We start from the raw sequence: 26,001 nt of genomic DNA, 5'->3' as shown, positions 1-26,001 counted from the left end.
GACCAGCTTCACGCAGGTCCTCGGGGATGGAAAACTGCAGCAAACTGTATGAACAGAAACAAACAGAAGCCCCAATCGCAGCTGGAGGTGGGGCGAGGCTGCCCCAGCAGGGACACAACGGGGCAGCCGCCCTCCACCAGATCAGGAAAACAACCGCGCCATTCCCCGGCCAGCAGGAAGGCGAGTGCCGCTGCAAGGCTCCGCAAGGGAGGTGGGCGGCAGAGGGGTGTTTGTGCGCGGCCGCGCGCCTTCAGCGGCAACTCCCCTGGTGCCCCCTTCTCTAGTCCAGCCAGGCCTAAAATGCTCAGTGCTTAGAAGGCGGGTGGGGAACCTAAGGCCTGGGTGCTTGGGGCTCCTCCACCGTCGCCCCCTCCCCACGCCGTGGGGCTGGAGCGCACAAAGCGACTAGGCTGGGCCCTGCAGTGCTCTGGCGCCAGGGGGACGTTTCTCCGCTCAGCTGGGGGCCAGGCAGGGAGGCTTTTCTGTCGGTTGGTTTGTCTGTCACCTGTTTGCCCCCCAATTCTCAGCCACTCCCCCCCTCTCCCCACACGCCCCCACCCAGGACGCTCTCGGCCTCTGCAGGAGGCACAGCCGGGCACTGGGCGGCACTGCGGGCAGCCAGGGCCAGAGCATCCCCCCCCACAGCGCCCCCCGCCGAACTGCCCCCCCCCCGGGCACAGGGGGGATTCAGCGGGCACCCGGCCCCGCCCCCAGACAGCGAGCAGCGCGGGGAGCAGGGCTCAGGCCGCCCCGCCCCCCCGCGTGCGGGACACGTTCTGTGCGTGCCCCGCCCGCGGGAACCACCCCTCGAGGGCGCGCGGCTCCCCGGCGGGGGGAAGGGGCACGTGACACTCCCGGGCCCCGGTGGCCCGCAGCCCCCCCTCCCCGAGACACCCACGTGACTGGAGCCCGGGTCAGCTCCCGCGCCCGGCACCACCTGGGGGGGGGTCACAGGGGCGCTGCTCCCCGGGGAGGCAGCAGCGCCGGGGGGGGGGCAGAAATCGCCCCCCCACCTCCGCCAGGGGCCGCCCCGCCGATGTCCAGCCTGGGGCCCGGAGAGAAGCAGGCGGGGGGGGGGCTCCACGTCACTGCCAGCTCCAGCCCCGCCCCCCAGGCTCCGCCCCTCAGCGCCCCCCGCAGCGTTTTCCCGCCCGCCTCGTGGGCGCGAGCGTTCCGGGAGTTTCCCGCCCAGCCAGCGCCGCCCGCGCCTGCGCTCTCCCGCGCCCTGTCCCCTCCTGCCCCCCCCAGTGCCAAGGCCCCCCCCGGCCCCTCCCCCTCCCTCCTGCCCCCCCAGTGCCGAGCACCCCCCGGCTCCTCACCCCCTCCTGCCCCCCCAGTGCCGAGCACCCCCCCGGCCCCTCACCCCCTCCTGCCCCCCCAGTGCCGAGCACCCCCCCGGCCCCTCACCCCCTCCTGCCCCCCCCAGTGCCGAGCACCCCCCCCCCCGGCCCCTCACACCCAGCCTGCTCCTACACCTCACCCCTGTCCAGACACCCCACCCCCAGCCCGCTCCCCCACCTTCCCTCGCGCCCCCTTCTCCCCCAGGCCAGACACCCCACCCCCAGCCCGCTCCCCCACCTTCCCTCGCGCCCCCTCCTCCCCCGGGCCAGACACCAGCTGGGGGCGGGGCAGCTTCGCACTCGGACCCAGGATTCGCTCGCGCCCCCGCGCTCTCCTCGGACCTTCCTGTCATGGCGGCGCCGGCCGCCCAGTCAGACAACGCCCCCCTGCGACAGCCCATTGGCCGAACCAGAGGCAGGATCCCCTTTGCTGACAGCCCATTGGGCGACACTATCCTCCGCCAAGGCTGTCTTCCGAAAGCCCATTGGCTGGCACACAGCCAGGAACCACCCCTAAGTCACAGACAATTCGAGGACAGAGCAGCCCATTAAGATCCACCCCGGACAGCCTATTGGTCGAGAGCAGTGGCAGGTCATTCCCCCTAGTCACACCGCATTCGCAGGCAGAGCTGTCCGTTAAGATGCAGCCGGGTCAGCCTATTGGGTGCCTCTGATTCAGAACACGCCCCTTAGTCACAGCCCATTCGCGGACAGAAGAGTCTGTTATAATCCACCCCGGACAACCTATTGGCCGCCAGCAGCCGCAGAACACGCCTTTAGTCACCGCCCATTGGCGCACGGAGCAGTCCGTTAAGAGTCACCTCGGACAGCCTCAGATTGGGCGCCACAGATTCCGAACACGCCCTTTACTCTCAGCCCATTCGCGGACAGAACAGTCTGTTACGATCAGTCCGGGACAGTCTCTCGGCCAGCCTTAGTGTAGGGATAACATAGTCAAGTATGAAACATGATTCCCCAAGTGGAAGTGACTCCCCAGAATTTGTTCCCCACAACTAAAAGTCTAAGGAGGAGAAGTTTGTGTGTGGGATCCTGGCGCGGAGCCTGGTGTGTGGGATGAGGGGGCCGAGGGCAGGAGGGGAGAGGGCTGCGCGGAGCCTGGTGTGTGGGATGAGGGGGCCGCGGGCAGGAGGGGAGAGGGCTGCGCGGAGCCTGGAAATAACGAGCTTCTTACTTTGCCTGCTGTCAAAGGGCAAGACTGGGGCCACGTGGCGTGCGGAGCAGGGACAGCAGCTGGGGGCGATGGAATTACACGTGCATTACCCGCAATGACCACCGAGCGGCACTGTGGAGGCGCTTCGGAATTACACGTGCATTACCCGCAATGACCACCGAGCGGCACTGTGGGGGCGCTACGGAATTACACGTGCATTACCGCCGGTGACTACCGAGTGGCACTGTTGCTCTGCTAAGGGCCGTTATTTCCGAATAAAAAAGATTGTTCTTAGGGTAGAAATGCCCCATTCCGAACTAAGAACACGCTGGGCGGGGCTATGCCGGGGGGCGGGGCTATGATAGGGGCGGGGCGCGGTGCGACGTGCCCCGGGAGGCCGCACTATGAGAACTACAAGTCCCAGGATGCGTCGCTAACACTTGGAGTGACACGAGCGCGGGACCAACCGCGTCGCTCCCTGGTCAATGCCCCGTTGTGATGTCACTTCCGCTGCACCCGCCCAACCGAACAGCGCCGGGCCTGCCCTGGCCCTGCAATGGCCGATGGGAGCTGCGGACAGGGGCACTCAGTTTCCCACAAGCCACTGCGGCTACTTTCCCTACTCCCCCTCATCCGGCCCCTCCCCATTGCTGGGCGGGGCTCCTGCCTCAGAGACGGCAGCGTCCGCAGCTGATGCCCCGCCCCCACTCGGGAAAGGAGACTCCGCGGCAACCCTTCCCCCCCAAACTCCTCCCCGCCCCGTGCAGTCTGATCCCCCCTCAAACTACTCCCCCCCGTGCAGTCTGATCCCCCCAAACTTCCCCCCGCCCCGTGCAGTCTGATCCTCCCCCCCGTGCAGTCTGATCCCCCCCAAACTCCTCCCCGCCCCGTGCAGTCCGATCCCCACAAACTCTTCCCCGCCCCGTGCAGTGCGATCCCCCCAAATTCCTCTCCCCCCGTGCAGTATGATCCCCCCAAACTCCTCCCCGCCCCGTGCAGTCCGATCCTCCCCAAACTCCTCCCCCCCGTGCAGTCTGATCCTCCCCCCCGTGCAGTCTGATCCCCCCCAAACTCCTCCCCGCCCCGTGCAGTCTGATCCCCCCCAAACTCCTCCCCGCCCCGTGCAGTCCGATCCCCCCCAAACTCTTCCCCGCCCTGTGCAGTCCGATCCCCCCAAACTCCTCCCCGCCCCGTGCAGTCTGATCTCCCCCAAAACTCCTCCCCGCCCCGTGCAGTCTGATCCCCCCCAAACTGCGCTCCGCCCCGTGCAGTCTGAACCCCTCCCCAAACTCCTCCCCGCCCCGTGCAGTCTGATCCTCCCCCCCGTGCAGTCTGATCCCCCCCCAAACTCCTCCCCGCTCCGTGCAGTCTGATCCCCCCCACACTCCCCTCCGCCCCGTGCAGTCTGATCCCCCCCCAAACTCCTGTCCGCCCCGTGCAGTCTGATCCCCCCCAAAGCTCCTCCCTGCCCCGTGCAGTCTGATCCTCCCCCCAAACTCCTCCCCGCTCCGTGCAGTCTGATCCTCCCCCCCGTGCAGTCTGATCCCCCCAAACTCCTCTCCCCCCCGTGCAGTCTGATCCCCCCCCAAACTCCTCCCCGCTCCGTGCAGTCTGATCCCCCCCACACTCCCCTCCGCCCCGTGCAGTCTGATCCCCCCCCAAACTCCTGTCCGCCCCGTGCAGTCTGATCCCCCCCAAAGCTCCTCCCTGCCCCGTGCAGTCTGATCCTCCCCCCAAACTCCTCCCCGCTCCGTGCAGTCTGATCCTCCCCGCTCCGTGCAGTCTGATCCCCCCCACACTCCCCTCCGCCCCGTGCAGTCTGATCCCCCCCCAAACTCCTGTCCGCCCCGTGCAGTCTGATCCCCCCCAAAGCTCCTCCCTGCCCCGTGCAGTCTGATCCTCCCCCCAAACTCCTCCCCGCTCCGTGCAGTCTGATCCTCCCCCCCGTGCAGTCTGATCCCCCCAAACTCCTCCCCGCTCCGTGCAGTCTGATCCCCCCAAACTCCTCTCCCCCCGTGCAGTCTGATCCCCCCAAACTCCTCCCCGCCCCGTGCAGTCCGATGCCCCCCAAACTCCTCTCCGCCCCGTGTAGTCTGATCCCCTCCCCAAACTCCTCTCCGCCCCGTGCAGTCTGAACCCCTCCCCAAACTCCTCGCCGCCCCGTGGAGTCTGATCCTCCCCCCCGTGCAGTCTGATCCCCCCCCAAACTCCTCCCCGCCCCGTGCAGTCTGATCCTCCCCACGTGCAGTCTGATCCCCCCCAAACTCCTCTCCCCCCCGTGCAGTCTGATCCCCCCCAAACTCCTCCCCCGCAGAGCCTGCAGTGCGGGATGAGGGGGCCGGGGGCAGGAGGGGAGAGGGCTCTGCGGAGCCTGCAGTGCGGGATGAGGGGGCCGGGGGCAGGAGGGGAGAGGGCTGCGCGGAGCCTGCAGTGCGGGATGAGGGGGCCGGGGGCAGGAGGGGAGAGGGCTGTGCGGAGCCTGGAGTGCGGGATGAGGGGGCCATGGGCAGGAGGGGAGAGGGCTGCGCGGAGCCTGCAGTGCGGGATGAGGGGGCCGGGGGCAGGAGGGGAGAGGGCTGTGCGGAGCCTGGAGTGCGGGATGAGGGGGCCATGGGCAGGAGGGGAGAGGGCTCCGCGGAGCCTGGAAATAACGAGCTTCTTACTTCTTACTTAAAAATCGATCCCCGTATCTCTGGTCGGACCAGCTTCACGCAGGTCCTCGGGGATGGAAAACTGCAGCAAACTGTATGAACAGAAACAAACAGAAGCCCCAATCGCAGCTGGAGGTGGGGCGAGGCTGCCCCAGCAGGGACACAACGGGGCAGCCGCCCTCCACCAGATCAGGAAAACAACCGCGCCATTCCCCGGCCAGCAGGAAGGCGAGTGCCGCTGCAAGGCTCCGCAAGGGAGGTGGGCGGCAGAGGGGTGTTTGTGCGCGGCCGCGCGCCTTCAGCGGCAACTCCCCTGGTGCCCCCTTCTCTAGTCCAGCCAGGCCTAAAATGCTCAGTGCTTAGAAGGCGGGTGGGGAACCTAAGGCCTGGGTGCTTGGGGCTCCTCCACCGTCGCCCCCTCCCCACGCCGTGGGGCTGGAGCGCACAAAGCGACTAGGCTGGGCCCTGCAGTGCTCTGGCGCCAGGGGGACGTTTCTCCGCTCAGCTGGGGGCCAGGCAGGGAGGCTTTTCTGTCGGTTGGTTTGTCTGTCACCTGTTTGCCCCCCAATTCTCAGCCACTCCCCCCCTCTCCCCACACGCCCCCACCCAGGACGCTCTCGGCCTCTGCAGGAGGCACAGCCGGGCACTGGGCGGCACTGCGGGCAGCCAGGGCCAGAGCATCCCCCCCCACAGCGCCCCCCGCCGAACTGCCCCCCCCCCGGGCACAGGGGGGATTCAGCGGGCACCCGGCCCCGCCCCCAGACAGCGAGCAGCGCGGGGAGCAGGGCTCAGGCCGCCCCGCCCCCCCGCGTGCGGGACACGTTCTGTGCGTGCCCCGCCCGCGGGAACCACCCCTCGAGGGCGCGCGGCTCCCCGGCGGGGGGAAGGGGCACGTGACACTCCCGGGCCCCGGTGGCCCGCAGCCCCCCCTCCCCGAGACACCCACGTGACTGGAGCCCGGGTCAGCTCCCGCGCCCGGCACCACCTGGGGGGGGGTCACAGGGGCGCTGCTCCCCGGGGAGGCAGCAGCGCCGGGGGGGGGGCAGAAATCGCCCCCCCACCTCCGCCAGGGGCCGCCCCGCCGATGTCCAGCCTGGGGCCCGGAGAGAAGCAGGCGGGGGGGGGGGGGCTCCACGTCACTGCCAGCTCCCGCCCCGCCCCCCAGGCTCCGCCCCTCAGCGCCCCCCGCAGCGTTTTCCCGCCCGCCTCGTGGGCGCGAGCGTTCCGGGAGTTTCCCGCCCAGCCAGCGCCGCCCGCGCCTGCGCTCTCCCGCGCCCTGTCCCCTCCTGCCCCCCCCAGTGCCAAGGCCCCCCCCGGCCCCTCCCCCTCCCTCCTGCCCCCCCAGTGCCGAGCACCCCCCCGGCCCCTCACCCCCTCCTGCCCCCCCAGTGCCGAGCACCCCCCGGCTCCTCACCCCCTCCTGCCCCCCCAGTGCCGAGCACCCCCCCGGCCCCTCACCCCCTCCTGCCCCCCCAGTGCCGAGCACCCCCCCGGCCCCTCACCCCCTCCTGCCCCCCCCAGTGCCGAGCACCCCCCCCCCGGCCCCTCACACCCAGCCTGCTCCTACACCTCACCCCTGTCCAGACACCCCACCCCCAGCCCGCTCCCCCACCTTCCCTCGCGCCCCCTTCTCCCCCAGGCCAGACACCCCACCCCCAGCCCGCTCCCCCACCTTCCCTCGCGCCCCCTCCTCCCCCGGGCCAGACACCAGCTGGGGGCGGGGCAGCTTCGCACTCGGACCCAGGATTCGCTCGCGCCCCCGCGCGCTCCTCGGACCTTCCTGTCATGGCGGCGCCGGCCGCCCAGTCAGACAACGCCCCCCTGCGACAGCCCATTGGCCGAACCAGAGGCAGGATCCCCTTTGCTGACAGCCCATTGGGCGACACTATCCTCCGCCAAGGCTGTCTTCCGAAAGCCCATTGGCTGGCACACAGCCAGGAACCACCCCTAAGTCACAGACAATTCGAGGACAGAGCAGCCCATTAAGATCCACCCCGGACAGCCTATTGGTCGAGAGCAGTGGCAGGTCATTCCCCCTAGTCACACCGCATTCGCAGACAGAGCTGTCCGTTAAGATGCAGCCGGGTCAGCCTATTGGGTGCCTCTGATTCAGAACACGCCCCTTAGTCACAGCCCATTCGCGGACAGAAGAGTCTGTTATAATCCACCCCGGACAACCTATTGGCCGCCAGCAGCCGCAGAACACGCCTTTAGTCACCGCCCATTGGCGCACGGAGCAGTCCGTTAAGAGTCACCTCGGACAGCCTCAGATTGGGCGCCACAGATTCCGAACACGCCCTTTACTCTCAGCCCATTCGCGGACAGAACAGTCTGTTACGATCAGTCCGGGACAGTCTCTCGGCCAGCCTTAGTGTAGGGATAACATAGTCAAGTATGAAACATGATTCCCCAAGTGGAAGTGACTCCCCAGAATTTGTTCCCCACAACTAAAAGTCTAAGGAGGAGAAGTTTGTGTGTGGGATCCTGGCGCGGAGCCTGGTGTGTGGGATGAGGGGGCCGGGGGCAGGAGGGGAGAGGGCTGCGCGGAGCCTGGTGTGTGGGATGAGGGGGCCGCGGGCAGGAGGGGAGAGGGCTGCGCGGAGCCTGGAAATAACGAGCTTCTTACTTTGCCTGCTGTCAAAGGGCAAGACTGGGGCCACGTGGCGTGCGGAGCAGGGACAGCAGCTGGGGGCGATGGAATTACACGTGCATTACCCGCAATGACCACCGAGCGGCACTGTGGAGGCGCTTCGGAATTACACGTGCATTACCCGCAATGACCACCGAGCGGCACTGTGGGGGCGCTACGGAATTACACGTGCATTACCGCCGGTGACTACCGAGCGGCACTGTTGCTCTGCTAAGGGCCGTTATTTCCGAATAAAAAAGATTGTTCTTAGGGTAGAAATGCCCCATTCCGAACTAAGAACACGCTGGGCGGGGCTATGCCGGGGGGCGGGGCTATGATAGGGGCGGGGCGCGCTGCGACGTGCCCCGGGAGGCCGCACTATGAGAACTACAAGTCCCAGGATGCGTCGCTAACACTTGGAGTGACACGAGCGCGGGACCAACCGCGTCGCTCCCTGGTCAATGCCCCGTTGTGATGTCACTTCCGCTGCACCCGCCCAACCGAACAGCGCCGGGCCTGCCCTGGCCCTGCAATGGCCGATGGGAGCTGCGGACAGGGGCACTCAGTTTCCCACAAGCCACTGCGGCTACTTTCCCTACTCCCCCTCATCCGGCCCCTCCCCATTGCTGGGCGGGGCTCCTACCTCAGAGACGGCAGCGTCCGCAGCTGATGCCCCGCCCCCACTCGGGAAAGGAGACTCCGCGGCAACCCTTCCCCCCCAAACTCCTCCCCGCCCCGTGCAGTCTGATCCCCCCAAACTCCTCCCCGCCCCGTGCAGTCTGATCCCCCCTCAAACTACTCCCCCCCGTGCAGTCTGATCCCCCCAAACTTCCCCCCGCCCCGTGCAGTCTGATCCTCCCCCCCGTGCAGTCTGATCCCCCCCAAACTCCTCCCCGCCCCGTGCAGTCCGATCCCCACAAACTCTTCCCCGCCCCGTGCAGTGCGATCCCCCCAAATTCCTCTCCCCCCGTGCAGTATGATCCCCCCAAACTCCTCACCGCCCCGTGCAGTCCGATCCCCCCCAAACTCCTCCCCCCGTGCAGTCTGATCCTCCCCCCCGTGCAGTCTGATCCCCCCCAAACTCCTCCCCGCCCCGTGCAGTCTGATCCCCCCCAAACTCCTCCCCGCCCCGTGCAGTCCGATCCCCCCCAAACTCTTCCCCGCCCTGTGCAGTCCGATCCCCCCAAACTCCTCCCCGCCCCGTGCAGTCTGATCTCCCCCAAAACTCCTCCCCGCCCCGTGCAGTCTGATCCCCCCCAAACTGCGCTCCGCCCCGTGCAGTCTGAACCCCTCCCCAAACTCCTCCCCGCCCCGTGCAGTCTGATCCTCCCCCCCGTGCAGTCTGATCCCCCCCCAAACTCCTCCCCGCTCCGTGCAGTCTGATCCCCCCCACACTCCCCTCCGCCCCGTGCAGTCTGATCCCCCCCCCAAACTCCTGTCCGCCCCGTGCAGTCTGATCCCCCCCAAAGCTCCTCCCTGCCCCGTGCAGTCTGATCCTCCCCCCAAACTCCTCCCCGCTCCGTGCAGTCTGATCCTCCCCCCCGTGCAGTCTGATCCCCCCAAACTCCTCCCCGCTCCGTGCAGTCTGATCCCCCCAAACTCCTCTCCCCCCCGTGCAGTCTGATCCCCCCCCAAACTCCTCCCCGCTCCGTGCAGTCTGATCCCCCCCACACTCCCCTCCGCCCCGTGCAGTCTGATCCCCCCCCCAAACTCCTGTCCGCCCCGTGCAGTCTGATCCCCCCCAAAGCTCCTCCCTGCCCCGTGCAGTCTGATCCTCCCCCCAAACTCCTCCCCGCTCCGTGCAGTCTGATCCTCCCCCCCGTGCAGTCTGATCCCCCCAAACTCCTCCCCGCTCCGTGCAGTCTGATCCCCCCAAACTCCTCTCCCCCCCGTGCAGTCTGATCCCCCCAAACTCCTCCCCGCCCCGTGCAGTCCGATGCCCCCCAAACTCCTCTCCGCCCCGTGTAGTCTGATCCCCTCCCCAAACTCCTCTCCGCCCCGTGCAGTCTGAACCCCTCCCCAAACTCCTCGCCGCCCCGTGGAGTCTGATCCTCCCCCCCGTGCAGTCTGATCCCCCCCCAAACTCCTCCCCGCCCCGTGCAGTCTGATCCTCCCCACGTGCAGTCTGATCCCCCCCAAACTCCTCTCCCCCCCGTGCAGTCTGATCCCCCCCAAACTCCTCCCCCGCAGAGCCTGCAGTGCGGGATGAGGGGGCCGGGGGCAAGAGGGGAGAGGGCTGTGCGGAGCCTGCAGTGCGGGATGAGGGGGCCATGGGCAGGAGGGGAGAGGGCTGCGCGGAGCCTGCAGTGCGGGATGAGGGGGCCGGGGGCAGGAGGGGAGAGGGCTGTGCGGAGCCTGGAGTGCGGGATGAGGGGGCCATGGGCAGGAGGGGAGAGGGCTCCGCGGAGCCTGGAAATAACGAGCTTCTTACTTCTTACTTAAAAATCGATCCCCGTATCTCTGGTCGGACCAGCTTCACGCAGGTCCTCGGGGATGGAAAACTGCAGCAAACTGTATGAACAGAAACAAACAGAAGCCCCAATCGCAGCTGGAGGTGGGGCGAGGCTGCCCCAGCAGGGACACAACGGGGCAGCCGCCCTCCACCAGATCAGGAAAACAACCGCGCCATTCCCCGGCCAGCAGGAAGGCGAGTGCCGCTGCAAGGCTCCGCAAGGGAGGTGGGCGGCAGAGGGGTGTTTGTGCGCGGCCGCGCGCCTTCAGCGGCAACTCCCCTGGTGCCCCCTTCTCTAGTCCAGCCAGGCCTAAAATGCTCAGTGCTTAGAAGGCGGGTGGGGAACCTAAGGCCTGGGTGCTTGGGGCTCCTCCACCGTCGCCCCCTCCCCACGCCGTGGGGCTGGAGGCACAAAGCGACTAGGCTGGGCCCTGCAGTGCTCTGGCGCCAGGGGGACGTTTCTCCGCTCAGCTGGGGGCCAGGCAGGGAGGCTTTTCTGTCGGTTGGTTTGTCTGTCACCTGTTTGCCCCCCAATTCTCAGCCACTCCCCCCCTCTCCCCACACGCCCCCACCCAGGACGCTCTCGGCCTCTGCAGGAGGCACAGCCGGGCACTGGGCGGCACTGCGGGCAGCCAGGGCCAGAGCATCCCCCCCCACAGCGCCCCCCGCCGAACTGCCCCCCCCCGGGCACAGGGGGGATTCAGCGGGCACCCGGCCCCGCCCCCAGACAGCGAGCAGCGCGGGGAGCAGGGGCTCAGGCCGCCCCGCCCCCCCGCGTGCGGGACACGTTCTGTGCGTGCCCCGCCCGCGGGAACCACCCCTCGAGGGCGCGCGGCTCCCCGGCGGGGGGAAGGGGCACGTGACACTCCCGGGCCCCGGTGGCCCGCAGCCCCCCCTCCCCGAGACACCCACGTGACTGGAGCCCGGGTCAGCTCCCGCGCCCGGCACCACCTGGGGGGGGGTCACAGGGGCGCTGCTCCCCGGGGAGGCAGCAGCGCCGGGGGGGGGGGCAGAAATCGCCCCCCCACCTCCGCCAGGGGCCGCCCCGCCGATGTCCAGCCTGGGGCCCGGAGAGAAGCAGGCGGGGGGGGGGGGGGCTCCACGTCACTGCCAGCTCCCGCCCCGCCCCCCGGGCTCCGCCCCTCAGCGCCCCCCGCAGCGTTTTCCCGACCGCCTCGTGGGCGCGAGCGTCCCGGGAGTTTCCCGCCCAGCCAGCGCCGCCCGCGCCTGCGCTCTCCCGCGCCCTGTCCCCTCCTGCCCCTCCCCCTCCCTCCCCCCCCCAGTGCCAAGGCCCCCCCCGGCCCCTCCCCCTCCCTCCTGCCCCCCCAGTGCCGAGCACCCCCCCGGCCCCTCACCCCCTCCTGCCCCCCCAGTGCCGAGCACCCCCCCCGGCCCCTCACACCCAGCCTGCTCCTACACCTCACCCCTGTCCAGACACCCCACCCCCAGCCCGCTCCCCCACCTTCCCTCGCGCCCCCTTCTCCCCCAGGCCAGACACCCCACCCCCAGCCCGCTCCCCCACCTTCCCTCGCGCCCCCTCCTCCCCCGGGCCAGACACCAACAAGGGGCGGGCTGGGGGCGGGGCAGCTTCGCACTCGGACCCAGGATTCGCTCGCGCCCCCGCGCGCTCCTCGGACCTTCCTGTCATGGCGGCGCCGGCCGCCCAGTCAGACAACGCCCCCCTGCGACAGCCCATTGGCCGAACCAGAGGCAGGATCCCCTTTGCTGACAGCCCATTGGGCGACACTATCCTCCGCCAAGGCTGTCTTCCGAAAGCCCATTGGCTGGCACACAGCCAGGAACCACCCCTAAGTCACAGACAATTCGAGGACAGAGCAGCCCATTAAGATCCACCCCGGACAGCCTATTGGTCGAGAGCAGTGGCAGGTCATTCCCCCTAGTCACACCGCATTCGCAGGCAGAGCTGTCCGTTAAGATGCAGCCGGGTCAGCCTATTGGGTGCCTCTGATTCAGAACACGCCCCTTAGTCACAGCCCATTCGCGGACAGAAGAGTCTGTTATAATCCACCCCGGACAACCTATTGGCCGCCAGCAGCCCCAGAACACGCCTTTAGTCACCGCCCATTGGCGCACGGAGCAGTCCGTTAAGAGTCACCTCGGACAGCCTCAGATTGGGCGCCACAGATTCCGAACACGCCCTTTACTCTCAGCCCATTCGCGGACAGAACAGTCTGTTACGATCAGTCCGGGACAGTCTCTCGGCCAGCCTTAGTGTAGGGATAACATAGTCAAGTATGAAACATGATTCCCCAAGTGGAAGTGACTCCCCAGAATTTGTTCCCCACAACTAAAAGTCTAAGGAGGAGAAGTTTGTGTGTGGGATCCTGGCGCGGAGCCTGGTGTGTGGGATGAGGGGGCCGGGGGCAGGAGGGGAGAGGGCTGCGCGGAGCCTGGTGTGTGGGATGAGGGGGCCGCGGGCAGGAGGGGAGAGGGCTGCGCGGAGCCTGGAAATAACGAGCTTCTTACTTTGCCTGCTGTCAAAGGGCAAGACTGGGGCCACGTGGCGTGCGGAGCAGGGACAGCAGCTGGGGGCGATGGAATTACACGTGCATTACCCGCAATGACCACCGAGCGGCACTGTGGAGGCGCTTCGGAATTACACGTGCATTACCCGCAATGACCACCGAGCGGCACTGTGGGGGCGCTACGGAATTACACGTGCATTACCGCCGGTGACTACCGAGCGGCACTGTTGCTCTGCTAAGGGCCGTTATTTCCGAATAAAAAAGATTGTTCTTAGGGTAGAAATGCCCCATTCCGAACTAAGAACACGCTGGGCGGGGCTATGCCGGGGGGCGGGGCTATGATAGGGGCGGGGCGCGCTGCGACGTGCCCCGGGAGGCCGCACTATGAGAACTACAAGTCCCAGGATGCGTCGCTAACACTTGGAGTGACACGAGCGCGGGACCAACCGCGTCGCTCCCTGGTCAATGCCCCGTTGTGATGTCACTTCCGCTGCACCCGCCCAACCGAACAGCGCCGGGCCTGCCCTGGCCCTGCAATGGCCGATGGGAGCTGCGGACAGGGGCACTCAGTTTCCCACAAGCCACTGCGGCTACTTTCCCTACTCCCCCTCATCCGGCCCCTCCCCATTGCTGGGCGGGCCTCCTGCCTCAGAGACGGCAGCGTCCGCAGCTGATGCCCCGCCCCCACTCGGGAAAGGAGACTCCGCGGCAACCCTTCCCCCCCAAACTCCTCCCCGCCCCGTGCAGTCTGATCCCCCCAAACTCCTCCCCGCCCCGTGCAGTCTGATCCCCCCTCAAACTACTCCCCCCCGTGCAGTCTGATCCCCCCAAACTTCCCCCCGCCCCGTGCAGTCTGATCCTCCCCCCCGTGCAGTCTGATCCCCCCCAAACTCCTCCCCGCCCCGTGCAGTCCGATCCCCACAAACTCTTCCCCGCCCCGTGCAGTGCGATCCCCCCAAATTCCTCTCCCCCCGTGCAGTATGATCCCCCCAAACTCCTCACCGCCCCGTGCAGTCCGATCCCCCCCAAACTCCTCCCCCCCGTGCAGTCTGATCCTCCCCCCCGTGCAGTCTGATCCCCCCCAAACTCCTCCCCGCCCCGTGCAGTCTGATCCCCCCCAAACTCCTCCCCGCCCCGTGCAGTCCGATCCCCCCAAACTCCTCCCCGCCCCGTGCAGTCTGATCTCCCCCAAAACTCCTCCCCGCCCCGTGCAGTCTGATCCCCCCCAAACTGCGCTCCGCCCCGTGCAGTCTGAACCCCTCCCCAAACTCCTCCCCGCCCCGTGCAGTCTGATCCTCCCCCCCGTGCAGTCTGATCCCCCCCAAACTCCTCCCCGCTCCGTGCAGTCTGATCCCCCCCACACTCCCCTCCGCCCCGTGCAGTCTGATCCCCCCCCCAAACTCCTGTCCGCCCCGTGCAGTCTGATCCCCCCCAAAGCTCCTCCCTGCCCCGTGCAGTCTGATCCTCCCCCCAAACTCCTCCCCGCTCCGTGCAGTCTGATCCTCCCCCCCGTGCAGTCTGATCCCCCCAAACTCCTCCCCGCTCCGTGCAGTCTGATCCCCCCAAACTCCTCTCCCCCCCGTGCAGTCTGATCCCCCCCCAAACTCCTCCCCGCTCCGTGCAGTCTGATCCCCCCCACACTCCCCTCCGCCCCGTGCAGTCTGATCCCCCCCCCAAACTCCTGTCCGCCCCGTGCAGTCTGATCCCCCCCAAAGCTCCTCCCTGCCCCGTGCAGTCTGATCCTCCCCCCAAACTCCTCCCCGCTCCGTGCAGTCTGATCCTCCCCCCCGTGCAGTCTGATCCCCCCAAACTCCTCCCCGCTCCGTGCAGTCTGATCCCCCCAAACTCCTCTCCCCCCCGTGCAGTCTGATCCCCCCAAACTCCTCCCCGCCCCGTGCAGTCCGATGCCCCCCAAACTCCTCTCCGCCCCGTGTAGTCTGATCCCCTCCCCAAACTCCTCTCCGCCCCGTGCAGTCTGAACCCCTCCCCAAACTCCTCGCCGCCCCGTGGAGTCTGATCCTCCCCCCCGTGCAGTCTGATCCCCCCCCAAACTCCTCCCCGCCCCGTGCAGTCTGATCCTCCCCACGTGCAGTCTGATCCCCCCCAAACTCCTCTCCCCCCCGTGCAGTCTGATCCCCCCCAAACTCCTCCCCCGCAGAGCCTGCAGTGCGGGATGAGGGGGCCGGGGGCAGGAGGGGAGAGGGCTGTGCGGAGCCTGCAGTGCGGGATGAGGGGGCCATGGGCAGGAGGGGAGAGGGCTGCGCGGAGCCTGCAGTGCGGGATGAGGGGGCCGGGGGCAGGAGGGGAGAGGGCTGTGCGGAGCCTGGAGTGCGGGATGAGGGGGCCATGGGCAGGAGGGGAGAGGGCTCCGCGGAGCCTGGAAATAACGAGCTTCTTACTTCTTACTTAAAAATCGATCCCCGTATCTCTGGTCGGACCAGCTTCACGCAGGTCCTCCGGGATGGAAAACTGCAGCAAACTGTATGAACAGAAACAAACAGAAGCCCCAATCGCAGCTGGAGGTGGGGCGAGGCTGCCCCAGCAGGGACACAACGGGGCAGCCGCCCTCCACCAGATCAGGAAAACAACCGCGCCATTCCCCGGCCAGCAGGAAGGCGAGTGCCGCTGCAAGGCTCCGCAAGGGAGGTGGGCGGCAGAGGGGTGTTTGTGCGCGGCCGCGCGCCTTCAGCGGCAACTCCCCTGGTGCCCCCTTCTCTAGTCCAGCCAGGCCTAAAATGCTCAGTGCTTAGAAGGCGGGTGGGGAACCTAAGGCCTGGGTGCGTGGGGCTCCTCCACCGTCGCCCCCTCCCCACGCCGTGGGGCTGGAGGCACAAAGCGACTAGGCTGGGCCCTGCAGTGCTCTGGCGCCAGGGGGACGTTTCTCCGCTCAGCTGGGGGCCAGGCAGGGAGGCTTTTCTGTCGGTTGGTTTGTCTGTCACCTGTTTGCCCCCCAATTCTCAGCCACTCCCCCCCTCTCCCCACACGCCCCCACCCAGGACGCTCTCGGCCTCTGCAGGAGGCACAGCCGGGCACTGGGCGGCACTGCGGGCAGCCAGGGCCAGAGCATCCCCCCCCACAGCGCCCCCCGCCGAACTGCCCCCCCCCCCGGGCACAGGGGGGATTCAGCGGGCACCCGGCCCCGCCCCCAGACAGCGAGCAGCGCGGGGAGCAGGGCTCAGGCCGCCCCGCCCCCCCGCGTGCGGGACACGTTCTGTGCGTGCCCCGCCCGCGGGAACCACCCCTCGAGGGCGCGCGGCTCCCCGGCGGGGGGAAGGGGCACGTGACACTCCCGGGCCCCGGTGGCCCGCAGCCCCCCCTCCCCGAGACACCCACGTGACTGGAGCCCGGGTCAGCTCCCGCGCCCGGCACCACCTGGGGGGGGGTCACAGGGGCGCTGCTCCCCGGGGAGGCAGCAGCGCCGGGGGGGGGGCAGAAATCGCCCCCCCACCTCCGCCAGGGGCCGCCCCGCCGATGTCCAGCCTGGGGCCCGGAGAGAAGCAGGCGGGGGGGGGGGGGCTCCACGTCACTGCCAGCTCCCGCCCCGCCCCCCAGGCTCCGCCCCTCAGCGCCCCCCGCAGCGTTTTCCCGCCCGCCTCGTGGGCGCGAGCGTCCCGGGAGTTTCCCGCCCAGCCAGCGCCGCCCGCGCCTGCGCTCTCCCGCGCCCTGTCCCCTCCTGCCCCCCCCCCAGTGCCAAGGCCCCCCCCGGCCCCTCCCCCTCCCTCCTGCCCCCCCAGTGCCGAGCACCCCCCCGGCCCCTCACCCCCTCCTGCCCCCCCAGTGCCGAGCACCCCCCTCCGGCCCCTCACACCCAGCCTGCTCCTACACCTCACCCCTGTCCAGACACCCCACCCCCAGCCCGCTCCCCCACCTTCCCTCGCGCCCCCTTCTCCCCCAGGCCAGACACCCCACCCCCAGCCCGCTCCCCCACCTTCCCTCGCGCCCCCTCCTCCCCCGGGCCAGACACCAACAAGGGGCGGGCTGGGGGCGGGGCAGCTTCGCACTCGGACCCAGGATTCGCTCGCGCCCCCGCGCGCTCCTCGGACCTTCCTGTCATGGCGGCGCCGGCCGCCCAGTCAGACAACGCCCCCCTGCGACAGCCCATTGGCCGAACCAGAGGCAGGATCCCCTTTGCTGACAGCCCATTGGGCGACACTATCCTCCGCCAAGGCTGTCTTCCGAAAGCCCATTGGCTGGCACACAGCCAGGAACCACCCCTAAGTCACAGACAATTCGAGGACAGAGCAGCCCATTAAGATCCACCCCGGACAGCCTATTGGTCGAGAGCAGTGGCAGGTCATTCCCCCTAGTCACACCGCATTCGCAGGCAGAGCTGTCCGTTAAGATGCAGCCGGGTCAGCCTATTGGGTGCCTCTGATTCAGAACACGCCCCTTAGTCACAGCCCATTCGCGGACAGAAGAGTCTGTTATAATCCACCCCGGACAACCTATTGGCCGCCAGCAGCCCCAGAACACGCCTTTAGTCACCGCCCATTGGCGCACGGAGCAGTCCGTTAAGAGTCACCTCGGACAGCCTCAGATTGGGCGCCACAGATTCCGAACACGCCCTTTACTCTCAGCCCATTCGCGGACAGAACAGTCTGTTACGATCAGTCCGGGACAGTCTCTCGGCCAGCCTTAGTGTAGGGATAACATAGTCAAGTATGAAACATGATTCCCCAAGTGGAAGTGACTCCCCAGAATTTGTTCCCCACAACTAAAAGTCTAAGGAGGAGAAGTTTGTGTGTGGGATCCTGGCGCGGAGCCTGGTGTGTGGGATGAGGGGGCCGGGGGCAGGAGGGGAGAGGGCTGCGCGGAGCCTGGTGTGTGGGATGAGGGGGCCGCGGGCAGGAGGGGAGAGGGCTGCGCGGAGCCTGGAAATAACGAGCTTCTTACTTTGCCTGCTGTCAAAGGGCAAGACTGGGGCCACGTGGCGTGCGGAGCAGGGACAGCAGCTGGGGGCGATGGAATTACACGTGCATTACCCGCAATGACCACCGAGCGGCACTGTGGAGGCGCTTCGGAATTACACGTGCATTACCCGCAATGACCACCGAGCGGCACTGTGGGGGCGCTACGGAATTACACGTGCATTACCGCCGGTGACTACCGAGCGGCACTGTTGCTCTGCTAAGGGCCGTTATTTCCGAATAAAAAAGATTGTTCTTAGGGTAGAAATGCCCCATTCCGAACTAAGAACACGCTGGGCGGGGCTATGCCGGGGGGCGGGGCTATGATAGGGGCGGGGCGCGCTGCGACGTGCCCCGGGAGGCCGCACTATGAGAACTACAAGTCCCAGGATGCGTCGCTAACACTTGGAGTGACACGAGCGCGGGACCAACCGCGTCGCTCCCTGGTCAATGCCCCGTTGTGATGTCACTTCCGCTGCACCCGCCCAACCGAACAGCGCCGGGCCTGCCCTGGCCCTGCAATGGCCGATGGGAGCTGCGGACAGGGGCACTCAGTTTCCCACAAGCCACTGCGGCTACTTTCCCTACTCCCCCTCATCCGGCCCCTCCCCATTGCTGGGCGGGGCTCCTGCCTCAGAGACGGCAGCGTCCGCAGCTGATGCCCCGCCCCCACTCGGGAAAGGAGACTCCGCGGCAACCCTTCCCCCCCAAACTCCTCCCCGCCCCGTGCAGTCTGATCCCCCCAAACTTCCCCCCGCCCCGTGCAGTCTGATCCTCCCCCCCGTGCAGTCTGATCCCCCCCAAACTCCTCCCCGCCCCGTGCAGTCCGATCCCCACAAACTCTTCCCCGCCCCGTGCAGTGCGATCCCCCCAAATTCCTCTCCCCCCGTGCAGTATGATCCCCCCAAACTCCTCCCCGCCCCGTGCAGTCCGATCCCCCCCAAACTCCTCCCCCCCGTGCAGTCTGATCCTCCCCCCCGTGCAGTCTGATCCCCCCCAAACTCCTCCCCGCCCCGTGCAGTCTGATCCCCCCCAAACTCCTCCCCGCCCCGTGCAGTCCGATCCCCCCCAAACTCTTCCCCGCCCTGTGCAGTCCGATCCCCCCAAACTCCTCCCCGCCCCGTGCAGTCTGATCTCCCCCAAAACTCCTCCCCGCCCCGTGCAGTCTGATCCCCCCCAAACTGCGCTCCGCCCCGTGCAGTCTGAACCCCTCCCCAAACTCCTCCCCGCCCCGTGCAGTCTGATCCTCCCCCCCGTGCAGTCTGATCCCCCCCCAAACTCCTCCCCGCTCCGTGCAGTCTGATCCCCCCCACACTCCCCTCCGCCCCGTGCAGTCTGATCCCCCCCCAAACTCCTGTCCGCCCCGTGCAGTCTGATCCCCCCCAAAGCTCCTCCCTGCCCCGTGCAGTCTGATCCTCCCCCCAAACTCCTCCCCGCTCCGTGCAGTCTGATCCTCCCCCCCGTGCAGTCTGATCCCCCCAAACTCCTCCCCGCTCCGTGCAGTCTGATCCCCCCAAACTCCTCTCCCCCCCGTGCAGTCTGATCCCCCCCCAAACTCCTCCCCGCTCCGTGCAGTCTGATCCCCCCCACACTCCCCTCCGCCCCGTGCAGTCTGATCCCCCCCCCAAACTCCTGTCCGCCCCGTGCAGTCTGATCCCCCCCAAAGCTCCTCCCTGCCCCGTGCAGTCTGATCCTCCCCCCAAACTCCTCCCCGCTCCGTGCAGTCTGATCCTCCCCCCCGTGCAGTCTGATCCCCCCAAACTCCTCCCCGCTCCGTGCAGTCTGATCCCCCCAAACTCCTCTCCCCCCCGTGCAGTCTGATCCCCCCAAACTCCTCCCCGCCCCGTGCAGTCCGATGCCCCCCAAACTCCTCTCCGCCCCGTGTAGTCTGATCCCCTCCCCAAACTCCTCTCCGCCCCGTGCAGTCTGAACCCCTCCCCAAACTCCTCGCCGCCCCGTGGAGTCTGATCCTCCCCCCCGTGCAGTCTGATCCCCCCCCCAAACTCCTCCCCGCCCCGTGCAGTCTGATCCTCCCCACGTGCAGTCTGATCCCCCCCAAACTCCTCTCCCCCCCGTGCAGTCTGATCCCCCCCAAACTCCTCCCCCGCAGAGCCTGCAGTGCGGGATGAGGGGGCCGGGGGCAGGAGGGGAGAGGGCTGTGCGGAGCCTGCAGTGCGGGATGAGGGGGCCATGGGCAGGAGGGGAGAGGGCTGCGCGGAGCCTGCAGTGCGGGATGAGGGGGCCGGGGGCAGGAGGGGAGAGGGCTGTGCGGAGCCTGGAGTGCGGGATGAGGGGGCCATGGGCAGGAGGGGAGAGGGCTCCGCGGAGCCTGGAAATAACGAGCTTCTTACTTCTTACTTAAAAATCGATCCCCGTATCTCTGGTCGGACCAGCTTCACGCAGGTCCTCGGGGATGGAAAACTGCAGCAAACTGTATGAACAGAAACAAACAGAAGCCCCAATCGCAGCTGGAGGTGGGGCGAGGCTGCCCCAGCAGGGACACAACGGGGCAGCCGCCCTCCACCAGATCAGGAAAACAACCGCGCCATTCCCCGGCCAGCAGGAAGGCGAGTGCCGCTGCAAGGCTCCGCAAGGGAGGTGGGCGGCAGAGGGGTGTTTGTGCGCGGCCGCGCGCCTTCAGCGGCAACTCCCCTGGTGCCCCCTTCTCTAGTCCAGCCAGGCCTAAAATGCTCAGTGCTTAGAAGGCGGGTGGGGAACCTAAGGCCTGGGTGCTTGGGGCTCCTCCACCGTCGCCCCCTCCCCACGCCGTGGGGCTGGAGCGCACAAAGCGACTAGGCTGGGCCCTGCAGTGCTCTGGCGCCAGGGGGACGTTTCTCCGCTCAGCTGGGGGCCAGGCAGGGAGGCTTTTCTGTCGGTTGGTTTGTCTGTCACCTGTTTGCCCCCCAATTCTCAGCCACTCCCCCCCTCTCCCCACACGCCCCCACCCAGGACGCTCTCGGCCTCTGCAGGAGGCACAGCCGGGCACTGGGCGGCACTGCGGGCAGCCAGGGCCAGAGCATCCCCCCCCACAGCGCCCCCCGCCGAACTGCCCCCTCCCCCGGGCACAGGGGGGATTCAGCGGGCACCCGGCCCCGCCCCCAGACAGCGAGCAGCGCGGGGAGCAGGGCTCAGGCCGCCCCGCCCCCCCGCGTGCGGGACACGTTCTGTGCGTGCCCCGCCCGCGGGAACCACCCCTCGAGGGCGCGCGGCTCCCCGGCGGGGGGAAGGGGCACGTGACACTCCCGGGCCCCGGTGGCCCGCAGCCCCCCCTCCCCGAGACACCCACGTGACTGGAGCCCGGGTCAGCTCCCGCGCCCGGCACCACCTGGGGGGGTCACAGGGGCGCTGCTCCCCGGGGAGGCAGCAGCGCCGGGGGGGGGGGGCAGAAATCGCCCCCCCCACCTCCGCCAGGGGCCGCCCCGCCGATGTCCAGCCTGGGGCCCGGAGAGAAGCAGGCGGGGGGGGGGGCTCCACGTCACTGCCAGCTCCCGCCCCGCCCCCCAGGCTCCGCCCCTCAGCGCCCCCCGCAGCGTTTTCCCGCCCGCCTCGTGGGCGCGAGCGTTCCGGGAGTTTCCCGCCCAGCCAGCGCCGCCCGCGCCTGCGCTCTCCCGCGCCCTGTCCCCTCCTGCCCCCCCCAGTGCCAAGGCCCCCCCCGGCCCCTCCCCCTCCCTCCTGCCCCCCCAGTGCCGAGCACCCCCCGGCTCCTCACCCCCTCCTGCCCCCCCAGTGCCGAGCACCCCCCCGGCCCCTCACCCCCTCCTGCCCCCCCAGTGCCGAGCACCCCCCCGGCCCCTCACCCCCTCCTGCCCCCCCCAGTGCCGAGCACCCCCCCCCCCCGGCCCCTCACACCCAGCCTGCTCCTACACCTCACCCCTGTCCAGACACCCCACCCCCAGCCCGCTCCCCCACCTTCCCTCGCGCCCCCTTCTCCCCCAGGCCAGACACCCCACCCCCAGCCCGCTCCCCCACCTTCCCTCGCGCCCCCTCCTCCCCCGGGCCAGACACCAGCTGGGGGCGGGGCAGCTTCGCACTCGGACCCAGGATTCGCTCGCGCCCCCGCGCTCTCCTCGGACCTTCCTGTCATGGCGGCGCCGGCCGCCCAGTCAGACAACGCCCCCCTGCGACAGCCCATTGGCCGAACCAGAGGCAGGATCCCCTTTGCTGACAGCCCATTGGGCGACACTATCCTCCGCCAAGGCTGTCTTCCGAAAGCCCATTGGCTGGCACACAGCCAGGAACCACCCCTAAGTCACAGACAATTCGAGGACAGAGCAGCCCATTAAGATCCACCCCGGACAGCCTATTGGTCGAGAGCAGTGGCAGGTCATTCCCCCTAGTCACACCGCATTCGCAGGCAGAGCTGTCCGTTAAGATGCAGCCGGGTCAGCCTATTGGGTGCCTCTGATTCAGAACACGCCCCTTAGTCACAGCCCATTCGCGGACAGAAGAGTCTGTTATAATCCACCCCGGACAACCTATTGGCCGCCAGCAGCCCCAGAACACGCCTTTAGTCACCGCCCATTGGCGCACGGAGCAGTCCGTTAAGAGTCACCTCGGACAGCCTCAGATTGGGCGCCACAGATTCCGAACACGCCCTTTACTCTCAGCCCATTCGCGGACAGAACAGTCTGTTACGATCAGTCCGGGACAGTCTCTCGGCCAGCCTTAGTGTAGGGATAACATAGTCAAGTATGAAACATGATTCCCCAAGTGGAAGTGACTCCCCAGAATTTGTTCCCCACAACTAAAAGTCTAAGGAGGAGAAGTTTGTGTGTGGGATCCTGGCGCGGAGCCTGGTGTGTGGGATGAGGGGGCCGAGGGCAGGAGGGGAGAGGGCTGCGCGGAGCCTGGTGTGTGGGATGAGGGGGCCGCGGGCAGGAGGGGAGAGGGCTGCGCGGAGCCTGGAAATAACGAGCTTCTTACTTTGCCTGCTGTCAAAGGGCAAGACTGGGGCCACGTGGCGTGCGGAGCAGGGACAGCAGCTGGGGGCGATGGAATTACACGTGCATTACCCGCAATGACCACCGAGCGGCACTGTGGAGGCGCTTCGGAATTACACGTGCATTACCCGCAATGACCACCGAGCGGCACTGTGGAGGCGCTACGGAATTACACGTGCATTACCCGCAATGACCACCGAGCGGCACTGTGGGGGCGCTACGGAATTACACGTGCATTACCGCCGGTGACTACCGAGCGGCACTGTTGCTCTGCTAAGGGCCGTTATTTCCGAATAAAAAAGATTGTTCTTAGGGTAGAAATGCCCCATTCCGAACTAAGAACACGCTGGGCGGGGCTATGCCGGGGGGCGGGGCTATGATAGGGGCGGGGCGCGGTGCGACGTGCCCCGGGAGGCCGCACTATGAGAACTACAAGTCCCAGGATGCGTCGCTAACACTTGGAGTGACACGAGCGCGGGACCAACCGCGTCGCTCCCTGGTCAATGCCCCGTTGTGATGTCACTTCCGCTGCACCCGCCCAACCGAACAGCGCCGGGCCTGCCCTGGCCCTGCAATGGCCGATGGGAGCTGCGGACAGGGGCACTCAGTTTCCCACAAGCCACTGCGGCTACTTTCCCTACTCCCCCTCATCCGGCCCCTCCCCATTGCTGGGCGGGGCTCCTGCCTCAGAGACGGCAGCGTCCGCAGCTGATGCCCCGCCCCCACTCGGGAAAGGAGACTCCGCGGCAACCCTTCCCCCCCAAACTCCTCCCCGCCCCGTGCAGTCTGATCCCCCCAAACTCCTCCCCGCCCCGTGCAGTCTGATCCCCCCTCAAACTACTCCCCCCCGTGCAGTCTGATCCCCCCAAACTTCCCCCCGCCCCGTGCAGTCTGATCCTCCCCCCCGTGCAGTCTGATCCCCCCCAAACTCCTCCCCGCCCCGTGCAGTCCGATCCCCACAAACTCTTCCCCGCCCCGTGCAGTGCGATCCCCCCAAATTCCTCTCCCCCCGTGCAGTATGATCCCCCCAAACTCCTCACCGCCCCGTGCAGTCGGATCCCCCCCAAACTCCTCCCCCCCGTGCAGTCTGATCCTCCCCCCCGTGCAGTCTGATCCCCCCCAAACTCCTCCCCGCCCCGTGCAGTCTGATCCCCCCCAAACTCCTCCCCGCCCCGTGCAGTCCGATCCCCCCCAAACTCTTCCCCGCCCTGTGCAGTCCGATCCCCCCAAACTCCTCCCCGCCCCGTGCAGTCTGATCTCCCCCAAAACTCCTCCCCGCCCCGTGCAGTCTGATCCCCCCCAAACTGCGCTCCGCCCCGTGCAGTCTGAACCCCTCCCCAAACTCCTCCCCGCCCCGTGCAGTCTGATCCTCCCCCCGTGCAGTCTGATCCCCCCCCAAACTCCTCCCCGCTCCGTGCAGTCTGATCCCCCCCACACTCCCCTCCGCCCCGTGCAGTCTGATCCCCCCCCCAAACTCCTGTCCGCCCCGTGCAGTCTGATCCCCCCCAAAGCTCCTCCCTGCCCCGTGCAGTCTGATCCTCCCCCCAAACTCCTCCCCGCTCCGTGCAGTCTGATCCTCCCCCCCGTGCAGTCTGATCCCCCCAAACTCCTCCCCGCTCCGTGCAGTCTGATCCCCCCAAACTCCTCTCCCCCCCGTGCAGTCTGATCCCCCCCCAAACTCCTCCCCGCTCCGTGCAGTCTGATCCCCCCCACACTCCCCTCCGCCCCGTGCAGTCTGATCCCCCCCCCAAACTCCTGTCCGCCCCGTGCAGTCTGATCCCCCCCAAAGCTCCTCCCTGCCCCGTGCAGTCTGATCCTCCCCCCAAACTCCTCCCCGCTCCGTGCAGTCTGATCCTCCCCCCCGTGCAGTCTGATCCCCCCAAACTCCTCCCCGCTCCGTGCAGTCTGATCCCCCCAAACTCCTCTCCCCCCCGTGCAGTCTGATCCCCCCAAACTCCTCCCCGCCCCGTGCAGTCCGATGCCCCCCAAACTCCTCTCCGCCCCGTGTAGTCTGATCCCCTCCCCAAACTCCTCTCCGCCCCGTGCAGTCTGAACCCCTCCCCAAACTCCTCGCCGCCCCGTGGAGTCTGATCCTCCCCCCCGTGCAGTCTGATCCCCCCCCAAACTCCTCCCCGCCCCGTGCAGTCTGATCCTCCCCACGTGCAGTCTGATCCCCCCCAAACTCCTCTCCCCCCCGTGCAGTCTGATCCCCCCCAAACTCCTCCCCCGCAGAGCCTGCAGTGCGGGATGAGGGGGCCGGGGGCAGGAGGGGAGAGGGCTGTGCGGAGCCTGCAGTGCGGGATGAGGGGGCCATGGGCAGGAGGGGAGAGGGCTGCGCGGAGCCTGCAGTGCGGGATGAGGGGGCCGGGGGCAGGAGGGGAGAGGGCTGTGCGGAGCCTGGAGTGCGGGATGAGGGGGCCATGGGCAGGAGGGGAGAGGGCTCCGCGGAGCCTGGAAATAACGAGCTTCTTACTTCTTACTTAAAAATCGATCCCCGTATCTCTGGTCGGACCAGCTTCACGCAGGTCCTCGGGGATGGAAAACTGCAGCAAACTGTATGAACAGAAACAAACAGAAGCCCCAATCGCAGCTGGAGGTGGGGCGAGGCTGCCCCAGCAGGGACACAACGGGGCAGCCGCCCTCCACCAGATCAGGAAAACAACCGCGCCATTCCCCGGCCAGCAGGAAGGCGAGTGCCGCTGCAAGGCTCCGCAAGGGAGGTGGGCGGCAGAGGGGTGTTTGTGCGCGGCCGCGCGCCTTCAGCGGCAACTCCCCTGGTGCCCCCTTCTCTAGTCCAGCCAGGCCTAAAATGCTCAGTGCTTAGAAGGCGGGTGGGGAACCTAAGGCCTGGGTGCGTGGGGCTCCTCCACCGTCGCCCCCTCCCCACGCCGTGGGGCTGGAGCGCACAAAGCGACTAGGCTGGGCCCTGCAGTGCTCTGGCGCCAGGGGGACGTTTCTCCGCTCAGCTGGGGGCCAGGCAGGGAGGCTTTTCTGTCGGTTGGTTTGTCTGTCACCTGTTTGCCCCCCAATTCTCAGCCACTCCCCCCCTCTCCCCACACGCCCCCACCCAGGACGCTCTCGGCCTCTGCAGGAGGCACAGCCGGGCACTGGGCGGCACTGCGGGCAGCCAGGGCCAGAGCATCCCCCCCCACAGCGCCCCCCGCCGAACTGCCCCCCCCCCGGGCACAGGGGGGATTCAGCGGGCACCCGGCCCCGCCCCCAGACAGCGAGCAGCGCGGGGAGCAGGGCTCAGGCCGCCCCGCCCCCCCGCGTGCGGGACACGTTCTGTGCGTGCCCCGCCCGCGGGAACCACCCCTCGAGGGCGCGCGGCTCCCCGGCGGGGGGAAGGGGCACGTGACACTCCCGGGCCCCGGTGGCCCGCAGCCCCCCCTCCCCGAGACACCCACGTGACTGGAGCCCGGGTC

This window comes from Pelodiscus sinensis, chromosome 16, assembly GCF_052426305.1.
Source record: "Pelodiscus sinensis isolate ZL-2025 chromosome 16, ASM5242630v1, whole genome shotgun sequence".
NCBI classification, from domain to species: Eukaryota; Metazoa; Chordata; order Testudines; family Trionychidae; genus Pelodiscus; species Pelodiscus sinensis.
The sequence above is the reverse complement of the archived record's forward strand: the minus strand, read 5'-3'. Positions refer to the sequence as shown.